Consider the following 16,024-nt stretch of genomic DNA (forward strand, 5'->3'; position numbering starts at 1 on the left):
AGAAGAGAGGCTAGTGATCAATGATAACTTATTTACAGTTCAGTAGAAGAAGCTCTGCTAATGCATATGTGACTATAGATAGTACACAATGGATTCCAAAACATTAGAAAAAGAGTCAATGATGAGGCGACAGACAAGTTCAACTCATTTAAATGCTATACCAAGTATACATGTACTAATATATGATATCCTTAAATATATATACACACACCTATTGAGCCGCCTACCAAATCCAGGGTTGCTAGGGCAAACAAACAAAAGAATCTTGCTTCAGGGAGCTAAGTCCTGTAGAGAATGCTGGGAAGTTAGATGGAAACAGGAAGCTGTTCTTATTCCAGACTGGAATGGAGACATGAGATGATCTTACCCATGCCAGCTCAAGGCCATACAGGTTCTTCATCTCTAGGTTCTACCCAAGAACAACCTTTTTTCACTGTAATTGTTTGACAACCTTCCTCCCTTCTTCCCACCACTGCCCACTTCTCTCCTCCCCTCTCTCTAAGAGATCAAATCTAATATACAGCGAGGGTATTTTTAATGAATGAAGGACAGCTCCACTAGAACTCTTGGCTTCCAGTTAACCTGGAACTCTCTAGGACCACCTAACATGTCACTGAGTGAATCTGGCCCTTACTTCCTAGTTCTGCTCCTCTTAGCAATCTCTTACAGCTGTCTCCTTGTCACACAGGGCTTGGCTTTTCAGCAGTTAGATGACAAGAGTTTAGCATTCCAACATTTAGATGCCAGGCAGGTGTAAGCCTAGCTAGCACCACAGTCACGCCCTCACCTTCCTAAATTAGTTTTAAAATTGGACTTTCCTGTGAAAATAGTTCATTTTTGCACCCAAACATGAATGCAAAGAATATTTGGTACATATATACAATGTAGTTTTATTCAACCATAAAAAATGAAATCATATTCCCAAGAAAATGAATATAGCTGGAAATTACTATATTAAAGAGAAAGTAGACCAGACTCAGAAAGAAAAATACCACCTTTTCTGTCATACGTGGATTCTGTTTTTTAATTTTGTGAGTGTGTGTGTGGCTCATGAGACTAGGAGAGGACTATGAGGTGGAGAGGATTCTTCGGGGAAAGAAGAAAAGAGATTGCTAGAGTATATGTTAAAAATGTAGAATGGGACCTAGGGGTTAGAGAAAAAGAAAGCAGGGGATGGGGGAGGGAAGTAAAGAACAATCAAAGAAAAAGAAACAGATATGAAATGCCAGAGGGAAACCCATTACTGTATTGTTATTTAAAACATAAATTTTCACAATGCTGCTTGTAGTTACATATAACTCAATTGAGAACTGATGTCAAGAGGGATCTGAGGGATGTAAATTATAATGGGCTTTTAAGATAGACAATAGCATTGCTACGGAACTAGGAAATAGTGCATTGCACAATTCGTGCCAAAAAACTTGCTTCCATACATTATATACCTAGTGTATAATTAATGCATGGAATTACTTGAACTAGGCCACATGTTAAGGATAGTTCATCCTTATGCTCTGCAAAGCAGCTGGCTGATTCATCACCAGATGGCTTTACACAGAATAAGGCTCATCTTACCCTACAATCTCTGCTATTGCAGAGAAATAAATAACTGGCCTCACAATAGGACTATCACTCTTCAGAGCGGAAAGGGCTTTTCTCCAACCTTATTTGATGATAAAATGCTATCATTTGACAACTTTTTTTTTTCAAGTTGCCAGGAAGCATGGGAGACAATGACCTCTAAAGATTTGACTCACAGCCTACCTATTTCCAGAGTATATGTTTTTTTTCTAATAAGATACATAAAACTTTAAACAAAGAGGAATAAAATGTTACAGGATATCTGATCACACTTTGAACCCCAAGATTGTGTTATTTACTGGAGAAACCTGTTTTTAGTTGTGGGCTCAGTCTTAGTGCCTACTCTTAATACAAGAGCTTTCTGCTTGAAAATTATAAACAGGATTAAATAAAGTCAACTATTGGACAAGAGTCGAAACAAGCAACCAGTTGACAGGAATTGAATATGTATGTGTCTTCTGTGAGGCTTCATACAGAACCTGATGGAAACAGATGCAGAGACCTACAGCCAAATACTAGGCAGAACTCCCTAGGAGAATTGTCGAAGAGTGGGAATAAGGATTGAGGGAGCCAAAGGGGTCAAGGACACCACAAGAAGACCTACAGAGTCAACTAACCTTGGCCTCCGGGAGTTCACAGAGACTAAACCACCAACCCAAGAGCATACATGGGCTAGACCTAGGCCCCCTACATATTTGTGGATGTGTAGCTTGGTCTTCATGAGAGTCCCCTAACAATTAGAGCAGGGGCTGTCTCTGACTCTGTTGTCTACCCTTGGATCCTCTTTCTCTAGCTGGGCTACTTTGTCTAGCATCAGTGGGAGAGAATGCTCTGCTGCAACTTGATGTACCAGGGCAGGGTGGTACCCATGGACAGACAGAGCAAGCATCTCTGAGAAAGTAACACACACACACACAGAGTACAACACTGAAATGTTCAACTCTGCTGTATATTTAACTTGATCTGGGAAAGAGAATGAAAAACATTCTTGGGAAAACTTCATTTACTTTAAATCCCCACCCTCATTTGTACAGTTCCTCACAAAAAATAAATCTGCAGCTGTGCTTTTTTTGGATTCTTACCAAGATTCTGACTCTATGCTCACATGAAAAACCAGTAGTAAGAATATTTTTGCAAGAGTGGGGGAGGGGACGAAGGGAATACTTTTTGTTCTCATATTCATTATATTGGAATAAATGCCTAAATTTGACCTTTATATTTGCTATGTAAATCATCAACTCTTCTTTAAAAGCAGTTAAAATAAATATGAACCAATAACAGATAGAATCTACAACTTAATATTTGTTCACCAAAAAATAGATGGCATTCCTCATGTTGTATCTAACTTTATTATACATTTTCAAAAGAAAACTTAATTTAATGAGAAAAGGTAGCAACTTAATAAACTTCCTTCATAAAATCATTTATTAAATCCTCAATGAATAGTCCTACCAGAAAAATGCAACACATCTGCATGGCTGAGGCATTAAGAGTTCTTACCAAGATTTCTCTGCCAGCTTATGAAAATGTAAACCATGACTTGCTTTCCTTTGTAGACTGAGAAACTTTTGTTAAACAGGTGCTTAGTGGCTGCTGCTCTAGTTACTGAAGCTCCACAAACAAACACCATATGCTTTTCATATGAAGGGTGGCTTCAGTTAAGTGTTTTGCATTTATAGCAGGCAATATAGATACGCTGATAATTTATTCTAATCAAAAGAGCGTAAAGAGATTTGTACTTTCATTTATAAAGGTAGCAGCAAAAGTTTAAAACTAAGTTAGTAAATCAGAAAACAAATGAACTCTCTCATCTTTTAGCTAACCTTTGAATCACTTATGTTCTTTCATAGTCTAGACTGTATTCTTTTGGCTCTCCACCTGAAGATAATTCTGTTCATCATTCTTGACTCTACAAGGTTCCTAAGAATTCAATAAAAACAGACATACAATGTGGGATAATTTCTGAGAATGTGAAATACAGAGATTTCTGTCAAAGGGGATAATTCTCAAACACAACCAGCATTAAAACACTTGAAGTATTATTTTATTTGCATAACAACTTCAGAAATTTTGAGGCAGAAAAGCAGCTAACACAGATAAATCACCACTACTATCAATAGTCAATACATAGGAAACAATACAAGCGTTTCTGGGTAGATGAATTAATAAAATATGGTACACATAATATAACATTGTTCATTGTTAGAAGGGAATTCTGACACGTTACAGTATGGATCAACCTTGAAGAAGATATGCTAAGTAAAATAAGCCAGTCACAAAAACAAACATCATGTGCTTTCAATTATATAACATACTTTCAGTAGCAGAAATCAGAGTGAGAAGGAAAAGTAGTTACTGGCACCTGGGGATGGGAGCACTAGAGGAGCTACTGGTTAATAGTTCTTCATTTCAGTTTTGTGGATGGTGCTGGCTGTATAGCATTGTGTATAAATGCTTACGATGGTAAAATGTATGCATGTGCATCTTTTAATTTTCAGCTGGGGAAAATTTCCTTCTTTCTCATGTGGTGGCCTGATGCTGGTGCTAGGAATCTTCAACTGCTCTTCCACAATATTTATTGAAGCAGGGTCTCAACTTCAAACCCAGAGCTAGTTTTGATAATCTCACACCCCAGGGTTGAAATTATGAACAGACTGCCAGACCTACCCAATGTCTATGTTAGGTTTCTAGCAAGTCTTCACACTTGCTTGGTAAGTGCTTAAATCAGACAGCTATCTCCTTAGCCCCAAATGTTAGTAATTTTAAGAACAATTATTGTTAGGAAATGATATACTGACCTTGTATTTCAACCCTAACTCCAATTAAACCAATGTTTCCCTTCCAAAAATTGAACTTACTCCAATTCTACATTTTTTACCTCCTGTCCAACCCCTACCCACCTTTTTTATTTCAATGTCTACATACCATTATGTAGCATGAATATCCTTTAATTTCTTTGGTTCTCTGATATGATTTAAATGAAAGTATTTATTGTAGTATAGATCTTAAATGCCATCTAACAGCCTCATGTATCTAATAAATATTGTTTGGGGAATTCATGAAACTTTCGAGGCATCAGGTCTAGATGTCAAAGGCTACTAGAGCCTTTGAGAGTTATGGTTTTGCCCTGTTTATGGTCCAGCTCTCTTCTTTCCAATCTGCCAAGTTGTAAAGAAGTCAGACACTATGCTCCTGTTACCATGGAGCAGGCCCTCCAGCTACCAGGCCTTCCCTGCCATGCTAGGAGTATACCTCGTGTAAAACCAGGAAGAAAATCAAAAAGTAAAACCTTTCTACATATTTTCTATTAGATATTTAATCATAGCAAGGAGAAAAATAATTAAAATCGTATTTCTTTAAAAATTCATGTTGAATGTTAATCCTCAATGCAACTGTATTAAGAGACATGGCCTTCCTCCTGTAGCCAGGCAGGAACCCCAGTGGAGCCATAGGGACATCAATTTACCCACAAAAGCTTTGACCCAAAATTTACCCTGTGTACAAGAAATGCAGGGACAGGGGATGGAACAGAGACTGAGGGAATGGCCAACCAGTAATTTTTCCAACCAATAACCCACCCAACTTGAGATCCATCCCACAGTCAAACACCAATCTCTAACATTATTACTGATACTCTGTCATGCTTGCAGACAGAGCCTAGCATGGCTGCCCTCTGGGAGGTTGGATGCACACACCCACAGCTAAACAGTGGATGGAGCTTGGGGATTCTTATGGAAGAATAGGAGAAGAATTGCAGTCCCCAAGAGGACAGAAACTCCACAGGAAGACCAACAGAGTCATAACCTGGATCCTTGGGGCTCTCAGAGATTTAACTGCCAACCAAAGAGCATACATTGGCTGGACCTAGGCCTCCCTGCTCATATGTAGCAGATATGCAGCTTGGTCTTCTTTTGGGTCCCAAACAATTGGAGAAATGAGCTATCCCAAAAGTTGTTGCTTATATGTGGGACATGGACTCCTAGCTGGGCTGCCTTGTCTAGCCTCAGTGGGGGAGGAGGACCTAGCCTTGCAGAGACTTGGTGTGCCAGGGTGGGTGAGGATACCTGGGTGTCCCACTCTCTCAGAGGAGGAGAGGGAGGGGAAAGTATTGTGGTGGGGGTGACCAGCAGGAGGGGCAGTGAGTGAGATGTAAAGTGAATAATAATGATGATGATAATAATAATAATAACAATAATGATGATGATGATAAAGAGATGGAGCCTTTGGGAGGGAACAGAATCAATATTCATTTAAAAGGCAAAGAAAGGAGCCTCTCACTTGTCTATCCCATTGGCATACTTCAATGATGCTACCTCTAAGGAAAAAACCTTCAGCAGATATTTAATTTGCTAAAACTTTGAAAATAGCCTTTGGCATTTTCACAAGTATGAGACATAGGGCTATAGGCAGACCTTTCTTAATTACTAATTGATGGGGAAGGGTCCAGCTCATTGTAGGTGGTGCCATCCCTTGGCTGGTGGTCCTGATTCTATAAGAAAGCAGGCTGAGCAGGTCAGTGGGCAGCACCCTCCATGGCCTCTGCATCAGCTTCTGCCTCTGGTTCTGTTCCTGCTCTGTTTAAGTTCCTGACTTGGTTTCCCTCAATGTGTTGATACGTATGCCAAAAACACCCTCTCCTCCCCAGGTTGCTTGAGTCATGGTGTTTTGTCATAACAATAAAAAACCCTAACTAAGGTTACACTGAGGAAAGCATATACCATTTTTGTAGTTCTTTTCCTATGGCTCCATTTTATTTTTAGGAGCCTATTTTCAATCTCTCTCTGCCCAATCCCCTGATGCTATTGATCAAACCCAACCCAACAGCCCACACATGCTAGGCAGTTATCTACACTGAAATGCACTCCCGTGATCCAATTTAGATGTTACTCCTATGTAGTGGCATAGGAGTTTATTTTATCAAACATGTAATTTATTTAAAATTTATGTAAATTGGTTTTAAAATTGTAAACATTACAATGGATATTTCTCAGATCTGTGTGGGAATTCCTGTTTTCCTTTAGTTTGAAAGTAAAGTAATCAGATTCGATGCAAATACAAATGTAGAATTCTAAAACTCATACTAATTTCAAAATGAGGTTTTTTCCCCCACTTCAGGATTTACAAAAATTTTTTAATTTTTTCTAACTTGACAAAAATATTTCAATAAAAATTAGTGATAAAGTCTAAGGTAGAATCATGCCAAATTAAATAATAGACAAGAAGAGAGATAAGAGCTAGTGAATTATTAAACTGTGTGCTTTTTGACTCAACACTTTTAGAAATTTTACAATATATAATAATTATATTTAAATCTGTAAAAGAATAAGAAAACATTAATAAGTAGCCTTCACTTTGCAATGTGTTAGTTGTACAATTAGGAGGATTTCTCTTGAGCAACCACAGCAAACAACAGTAAAGTCCAAAAATATAAATGGACACATACAAACGCATATTCCCATGGGTTCCACATTCATGGATCCAGTAAACCCAGATGACAATCTGTGTGTGCCTGTTTTGAGCACGCACAGATAATTTTCATTTGTCATCATTTCCCAAGTTGTAGAGAGCATTAAGTCTTTGTGGGATACTGCACTGTATTAGGCATTGTAAGTAACACAAAGATAACTTAAAGGATGCACTTAGGAGGATCAAGCGAGGTGGCTGAGTGGGAAAGGCACTTGCTGCCAAGACTGATGACCTGAGCTCATCCCTGGAACTCACACAGTGGAAGGAGTGAGCTGACTCCTTCAAGATATCCTTTGGCCTCCTCTTGTGTAGCATACCATGAACCCATATCCATACCCAAATAAATGTATTGTTTCTAAGTATTTAAGCAGATATCAATAGGTTATATGCAAATACTATTCCAAGTTTATTTAAAGGTCTCAAGCACTGGAAGATTTAATTCTAATTAGCTACCAAGGAATAACTGCCTTGTGTGCACTTGTCCACTCTGTTATCCTGTGGGTCAAAGATGGGGCCTTTCACATGCTAAGCAGAGTCTAGCACTGAGCTATATCCTCAGCTCTTATAGTTTTAAATTATAGTCCCACAGAAAGTCTTCTATTTCCAATGTGTTTTCCACCACATTATTTTATACCAAAGAGGCTCCCTTTCCCCTTTCCTTGAATTTGCTCAAATCAGTTTACTAGCTGTTTGACTGAGTGCAAGACTCCTTCCTATTCAAGCTCTAAGGTTTGAATTTGTGATTTGTTATTTCATGTAACATGTAATGAACCTTTACCCAGTATACTATCAGGCAGAATCAGAAGTCTTAACTTAAAGCTTATACCCAACTCCAACTCCTGGCACTACGCCTCTTTCTCTTTACCACAAGAATGCTGTAAATGACATGTAAAACTGCCCAGTGAGAATAGAATTCAGAAAAGGTAAATATTATTTCTACAGAGTCAATGAAAAAAAAATTTAACCTCAGCCAATGTGTTTCCTCACATCCAACAATAATGCTGTAGCATTATTTCAGAGGCCCTAAAGGAAGAAATATACACAATTAAACATTTTTTTTATAGTAAGCCTCCAAGAAAGTAGTCTATCATTAACTAAACATAACACGAAACTGAGCCTCTAAGATAAAGTAACATTCAGGACCATACAACTGGTGACACTGAGGTGTCATCTGATCAAGTCTTACCCGAGAGAGCATCATTGCCCACCTACCTACAGTCAGCAATGCCCTGCTTGTTAAATAAACTTTGTTCAGGTATACAGATGACTAATTTACAGGAAGATTGATTACAAGCATTCTTATTAATAAATGAGAATGAAGACTGCTCAGCCACCACCAGTAAGTATATATAAGGTTAAATGTGATAATGACTGGGCACTTTTACCTCCAAACTTCCTTTCTTCCCTTGGCTTCTGAGGTACCACAGAATTTCATTCCTTCCAGTTTACTGGTGGTGTTTATGAATCCTTAAATCTTCTTCTTAGAATTTCTGTCTTATATATCCCATTACCTACTTGATATGTTTACGTAGATGTTAGAAAAGATTGCTAACTTTACAGAAACTCTTGATTCTGTAAAGTCAGACATGGGCAACTCTCACTACCACTGCCACAGTTACTCTAAACACAGTTGGTTTACATCACTCCAATTACTTCTTAGCTCATTTTATTCCCATATGTGCATCCCTTTTACCACTATGTATAAAACAATCCTTTCAAAGTCCTCAATAAATTCCCACGGCCCTTAAGTAACATCAACCAATCAAAGTCCTGTCCCACTTTAATTCCTTCCTCCTCTTCCCTTTTCTCTCATCTTCAGTCACAGTGGCTTCTTTGTTCTCAAATTCATGTGTCCATTCCTGCATGTGAGAACGCTCTCTACTCAGACACCTACATGTCTTTCCCCCCCTACGATGGAATGTTAACTATCTGGGGTTGGGTGGTGAGCACTGTTTCAGAAGCTGATTTGTCAAACATTCAGAAGTAACAGCATTCAGGACACAGTGTGTAGTGAGCCTTTCCTGTCGAAGATGGAAGGCGGGTTAACATTATTTGTCTTTGTTTGAATTGAGAGGTACATTGAATATAACAAAGGTACTTTACTGCACTAGAGAAAGGTAATTTAGTATTTACAAAACAGGGCAAGAAGGAATTTGCACACCATTTAAAACTACTGACCACTTGAACCATTTGTATGTGCTCACACCTTAAAAATAAAAAAAAGGGAAAGTCTACCATCCCTCTTTGATTAATTTTATTCACTTTCTTTTGTCTTCTCTTCTGTCAATTGGCCTTAGGTTTTATCAATGCTATTTTTAAAAATTCTGACCAGTTTCCATGTTTGATTCTGCAGCTATGGTCTAAATACAGTTGTAGTGAAACCACTGTCCTCATTTCAAGCCATGCGGTAGTGTTGGCAGTCTACAGTTGGGTCACAAACTTAACAGCAATGGCTCCCTTGGTGCTGATAAACTCTGCTTCCTTACTCAACTTTATTATCATATAGTGATATTACCATCCATATCCTCAAAACTATTAGCTTTGTTCCTTTGTTAATCAAGGAAAAAAGAAAAGAAAACAAACTACGAATAATTTTCATTACCTTTGTATCACTTCCCCCACCCCCAGCATATTTTATGTGGCACTGATTCTATTTATAAATCTGGATGGTTTTATCCTTGGCTATGACAAGTACTTAGACAGGATGAAGACATTAGAGATATGGCTTATTAAATTTATAAATGTCCGAAAGCCAGGAAGGGAAGCTAATCCCTTGGATGAGAAGACAGAATCATGATTCAAGAAAATTTCAACAAACTTGTACTATAGTAATATTAAGATAGATAAAATTGAGTAGAAGGTAAGGGTAAATCATTGCTTCAGAAATATCACTTATGTTATAAATGGAGTATGTGAAACTAGTAAATATTTATAAGGATATTTATATAGAGTGCATTTGTAATTTTCAGAACAAACATTTCAAAAAACAAAATGAGAACCAACCTAAGGTTGTTGAGTTTCTAGTGGTTCAAGTCAGACTGGGGAAAAAAACCACATCGATTCAACTTTCTCAAATCAGTTAGAGGCAAAAAAGGTAAAAGAAACTATATAAATATGAAGTTGCAAGGGTTAATTTTAAAAACCTTTATTGAGGAACTTACTGCATTGTTCTTAAGACAGAACTACAACTAACAGGAAGAATTCAGACAGCAAAATCAGCATTAGATCGCATGGATTGCATGCTTTTTATAGTTCCTTAGTTATGGCTATCACCTCTATTCCATTTCTCTCCCACCCCTCTGTCCCCACTCTCTGCCCTTTCCAACTCACATGTTATCTCTCCTGTCCCGTAAAGAATTATGTTACCCTTTTATGGGCTCCTTTCTAGTATCCTAGGGTCTATATACACTCTGTGTGTGTGTGTGTGAGAGAGAGAGAGAGAGGGGGGGGGGAGGGAGGCGGGGAGAAGGAGACAGGCAGACACAAAGAGATGATCAAAATATATTATATGTGTATGAAAATGCCATGGCAAAAGCCATTTTACAATTAATAAATGCTGCTACAGAAACATTAAGCATTGTAACAGGGCTCCCCAGGAAGAAAGTCAGTTAACTGCCCCAACTGATCTCAATTTATTTCTCTAGCCTATTCTTAAGAGCCCCTTTTCCATACTCTATCTTGAATTGTCTTGAATTGTTGGAACACTGAGCCCTGTTTTCTTACACTTTCTGGAAGGATCCTAGGCTGCTCTCAAGTGTGAGCAATCATCTCCCTTCAAGCACCAATGACTTCTTGGTACTAGCAGGACCTAGCAGAAGCAGGTCATCTATCAGATCAAATGTTGACTGTTTCTATTTGATTATAAATGCCCCTGGTTCCCTACCTTCTTCCTTCTATTCTAGAATCCCAGAGCTACTGTCTTTACCCAGAAGACAGGGATCAGTAGACTGATGCTCATTCCGTCCTAGTGTGGCCATACTGAATAAAGGCCTCACTCTGCCATCTCACTCCCCTCTACTCTCCATGCAGCAGATGGCTCAATCTCATTGGCTGGGACCTCCTCTGGCCTAGGACTCTGGGAACAACCTTTCATTAAACTTTCTGAAGGTTAAATGGACTTCCTTTCAAGTCCAGGGAAGAGTTCAAGGTGAAGCTGAATCTCAAGAATATTAGCAATGTGTGGCACACTGTACAGAAGACTTCCAATTCCAGCATTTTATTAATGACAACAAAGGAACAGGTTCTCTCTCTCAACTTACTAAAAAAAGAATTTTGACTTTGGTCAAACACAAAGGTTCAGTTACAGACTGTATATTCTGTAAATTCTGTGATAGGTACCGTAGAAACAGCTATTAACTATCTGCTGCAGGTCTTTTAAGAGCGTATTAACACTTTGTGTGTTTTGCTTGCATGTATAATATTCACCATGTGTGTCTCTGTTGTCTGGAGGACAGAAGAGGGTGTCTGGCTCCTTGCAGCTGGAATTATAGTCGGCTGGGAACTACCTCTTGGTTGTTGGGAACTAAACTTAAGTCCTCTGGAAAAGCAGCTAGTGATCTTAACTGCAGAGCCATATCTCCAATCCCAAGGTTTTAATCTTTAAATGTGTAACATAATACTGTGATAAAGAAGGATGTCTAAAAAGAAAAACGAAACAAAACCCTGCCATTTAGTAAGTGCTCCATGCAGGGTATTATTCCCCTTTTTAATAATACCATGGCCCCCACAAGGAATATTTTCTATAGTACTTATTAGTATACTAAAACGGATGCCTATTCTCTACTGTGTCTCACTTGATTTTCAGTTCTATACAGTGCTTGGGCTTCTTCCCCCTTGTATTGTTACCACTGTATGGAAGTAATTTATATGGATTAGCTTTCCTCCTGTGAGTTTCTTCTATGCTTTTGACATGAAAATAGATTTCATATTTGCTATTTTACTTTGCCTAAAAAAATACATATCCTGTTGCACAATCATTTCAACTAAACTGGACAACACAACCAGTTTAATCAACTACAGATGTTTTCTTATTCTTTTATACCACAAAAAAGTGAACTCACTATTGAACACATCCTTCATAAAACATTAGAGTAAATAAATCAAAGCTCACTTTGCCAAGGGTAGTTACTAAAAATTTCCAGTATTAGGGATAATTAAAGGAGAAAAGATGGTCTGAGGTTTTTATGCCACTAAACGGAACCTTATTGGGTGAAAGAGGTATATGCTTAATGCTTTAATCATTTTCTATTCATCAAACATTGGTGTATTAACTAATCTAGAAAACCTGCAAAAATACACGTACTTCACAGCTTAGTGCCACCTATCACATTCTTATTAGAGTCATACACTACCTAACAGTCTGAAGAAAAATCATTATGCATTAAATAGTGAAAAATACTTATCGGGAACAGAATTTTATTAAGTGAATAAACCATACAGGGGCTGGTTAAAGGAAGGACTTGTTGAGTAAGCAAGACTACCAGATGGTTCATATGGCCAGAACCCATTAAAATGCTGAGTAGGCCTGGTGATCTTAGAGATGTACAGTTAGGCTCAGAAAGTAAAGATAGGAGGCCTCTGGAATAAGCTAGCTAGTGAGACGAGCTTTATTCATAAGCTATCGGTTCAACGAAGACTCTGCCTCAGAATCAATGATGTAGAAAAGCAATCAAGGAATATTTCAGTTTCTGGCTTCTATGTGCACAGGCAAACATGCATGCTCCAACACATGCAAACATTCATACACACATGCGTGCAAATATACCACACACATGGAAAAGAGAAAAAGAAAGCAAACCATTACAGACACAAAGTTCAAATAACAAGCTTTTACCACCAGAGGTGAAATATCTGATCACTACCAGATGCAATAATAAAACTGAGTAAAGATAAAGTAGTAAGAAAGTGAAACAAATTACTAATTACAGAATTTTAAAAACCACCTTGATTGTTTACATCAGCATGCAGAAGCCATATTGATGTTTATTCTAATGCTAAAATAAAAAACATGAAGATCATGTATTCCACACAAAACATTTTAGGATACCATGAGATTTATTGGTAAGATATACACCATTAATCCCAGCACTAGGAATGCAGAAGCAAGCAAATCTCTGAGTTCAAGGCAAGCAAATCCCTCTGAGTTCAAGGTCAGCCTATCTACAAAGTTCTAGGACAGTCAGAGCTACACAGAGAAATCATGTCTCAAAAAATCAAAACAAAAAACCCAAAACCACAAAGCCCACAAACAAACAAAAATTGGCTGTAATCGAATATAAAAATAATATTAAGATAGAATAGAATTAAGAACAAAAGTTAAATGTTAAAAGTTCCACTCTAATAAAAGAAGCCCCCCAAATGTTATCAAAAGGTGAGTTCTAGTATGAGTTGAGAATATAATCCATTAAAGAAAAACCAACATCATTAAGTTCTTGTATGTATATTTTATTTTTAACACAGTTTATAGAATTGATTATGCTATAAAATATTAGGACATATAGTACATTTTGGTTAATAATCAGGGAAGCTTTTTTTTAAGCAAAAAAAGCAGATTTTCTCTTAGTGTATAAAACTCAAGCTCCACTTCAGCATAATTAATAATATGTCGAAACATAAGGATAAGATTAATACAACTGTGAGAATTAACTGATGCAGACCACTCAAGGACCATGTAGAATATGTTCTCTAGACCTGTGCAGGGCAGAGGACTACGGCACACACATAGGAGAGATCACACTGCAATACAGATCTGGTTTTATTTGGCTCTGCCTTCCATTGCTTCAGAGTTGGCAGACAAGTCAGTCAACTTTGCCTAAGTTAGTATCCTCTTAGTTTCTCGTAAGCCCAGTTTAGACTCATGTTTTAGGGCAGCAACTTTTTATAGTGCTTAACAAAAGGAAAAACTAAAAACTCCGCGGGTTTTATTTTTTAAAACAATGGCAAAAATACAGACTGGTTGGCTTGTAACGTGCCATTTCTCAGTATTGAATTTCTCAGTCTCTTAAGGCTAATACATGGGACTTTATTGGTAAAGACTTAGGTTCTGTATTTATAATCCAACTCTCACATTATCCCTCCACTTGCTCCTCCTCATCCTGCTTCATCCTATGGTCCGCTTGCTTTAAGCAACAAGGTTGGCAAAACACTACAAATACCATAAGCTTACGATTTCAAACGGTTTTACAGGATGCATTTTCAAGTAAATGTATTGTCTGCTTCAACAAATTCCTCTCCAGTGGTTGAATTTTCATTAACAGAATAGAAAACAAATCAATTTCAGAAACTGAAATATAGCTGGCCTATTTTTTTTGTTTGCTTTAAGCGTATCCTAATGTATTCCCTTAGGAACATGAACGCATTACCCACCCAGTGGAAAAAATAATTCTGCTGGTTCATTTCCCTGCTAAACAACAGCTTCGCTGTCAAACCCTACGTAAGCCCAGCCTTTATTGTCACCTAGTAATTTTATATTGATCAGCACGGCAGACTTGGGACTCTAGCCTGTATAGCCTGTCTTTATATTCTTTGGGGAACCGGGGTCAGGACGACAGTTTATACTCAAGACCAGAAAACAGAGATCATATGACTTAGGATACAATTCCTCATCTTCCCGTACGTGTCACGCAGCTGCTATTTCTCCCCCTTGAATAAAATGGAAGTGAACTAGACCTAAACCCTACGACTGAATCTTGGGACAATGAAGCCCACAGGAAGCCACTAGCTCCTCCCGTGGGTTTACTACAGAGCTAGAGGCTACGTGGGGTACAGTCGTCCGGCAGGCTGAGTGACAGCACGTCTTCCACGCCCTCCCAACGCCATCAGAAGGCTCGTCGTCCGAGACCCCCTCCCCACCGCCGCCACCCTCCTCACACCCCGAAACCAACCCTACAAAAGGGATGGGCGCCCTGGTAAACTCCCTTCCCCAGCGGCCGCGCAGCCATTCCCTCGACGCTCCGCCCGCAGCGCTCCCAGGCAGCTCAGGCGGCGGCGGCACAAAGCGAGAGCGAAAAGAGGACCGGGCGCACAGAGGGGAAGCCGGCCCCGGGCAGCCGGCCGCAGCCCATGGGGGAGGGGAGGGCGGCGGCCGCGCGGGGCGTCCGGGTGGCGCCCCTCGGCTTCCAGGCCCGCACTCCATCCCGCCGCGGGCCGCGCCCCGGCCCCGGCCGCCAGAGCTGAGGATGTGCAGAATCCCGAGCCTTGCGGACCCCGAGCGCATCACTTACCCCTCACCGCAGAGAGGGACCGGACCGGGAGGCGGGGCGCGGCGCGTCCCGTCAGTCTCTGCCACGCTGTCCTCCTCCCACCCCCTCGCCGTTGTCGTCGTCCTCGTCGTCGCCGCCGCCGCCGCCGCCGCCGCTGTGGAGCTGGGGCCCCCTCGGTTCCGCTGGGCAATAACGTTATTCCACACACGCCCCACACATAGCGGGAACAGCAGCGAGCGGCGGCTCAGTGCGCAGGCGCCTCGCAGAGGGCAACCAGCCAGGCCCTCTCCCTCCTCCTGCCAGGGCCCAGCGATACCTCACTGCGCAGGCGCCAGACCCAGACAATGAAAGGGGGCTTTGCAGAGGGTCTCACCCACTCGCTCTCCCAGCTACCCACTGCGCAGGCGTGTCCTCAAGACCCGCTTGAACAATGAAGAGCGGCTTGGCTGGAGTGGGACCGCAACCAACCAGGACTACGATTCCCAGCGGGCAGCGCGCCAATTCCATACGGAGGGCGGGGCTCTGGGCAAACTAGGAGTTGCAGTGTCCGCCGCCTTCACAGAGTGGCTGTTTGTAAGATTTACACTTCATTTTCTAGAGAAAAACAACTTTGACACAAATCCTGACTGAAACCGAGTTTACAGTGAATCCTTGCGAGGGCTCAGGGGTCAACTCCACACCGGCACATTTTGAAGAGTCTAAGTCCTTCACCCGGTCCGTTCTGTCAGCGGGTCGATCCAGTTGGCTGAGGATGCAGGACAGTGGGACTAATCCAAGCT

At 40.1% G+C, this 16,024-nt stretch overlaps 2 protein-coding genes across 38 annotated transcripts in view; one reads left to right on the forward strand and one right to left on the reverse strand.

Annotated features, from left to right (window-relative positions):
* Cep170 (centrosomal protein 170) overlaps window positions 1-15,473 on the reverse strand; it is an 84,187-nt gene extending 68,714 nt beyond the window's left edge. For all 36 annotated transcript variants that reach the window (XM_087579960.1, XM_087579959.1, XM_087579958.1 and 33 more), the window contains exon 1: window positions 15,267-15,473. The gene's annotated coding sequence lies outside the window, so the exon portion shown is untranslated. The remainder of the gene's footprint in view (window positions 1-15,266) is intronic.
* A 277-nt stretch (window positions 15,474-15,750) lies between these two features.
* Window positions 15,751-16,024, forward strand: part of Sdccag8 (SHH signaling and ciliogenesis regulator SDCCAG8) — a 250,441-nt gene continuing 250,167 nt past the window's right edge. For both annotated transcript variants that reach the window (XM_087581037.1, XM_087581034.1), the window contains exon 1: window positions 15,751-15,818. The gene's annotated coding sequence lies outside the window, so the exon portion shown is untranslated. The remainder of the gene's footprint in view (window positions 15,819-16,024) is intronic.

The sequence above is a fragment of the Rattus norvegicus genome, chromosome 13 (genome assembly GCF_021556685.1).
Source record: "Rattus norvegicus strain SHRSP/BbbUtx chromosome 13, alternate assembly SHRSP_T2T, whole genome shotgun sequence".
Lineage (NCBI taxonomy): Eukaryota > Metazoa > Chordata > Mammalia > Rodentia > Muridae > Rattus > Rattus norvegicus.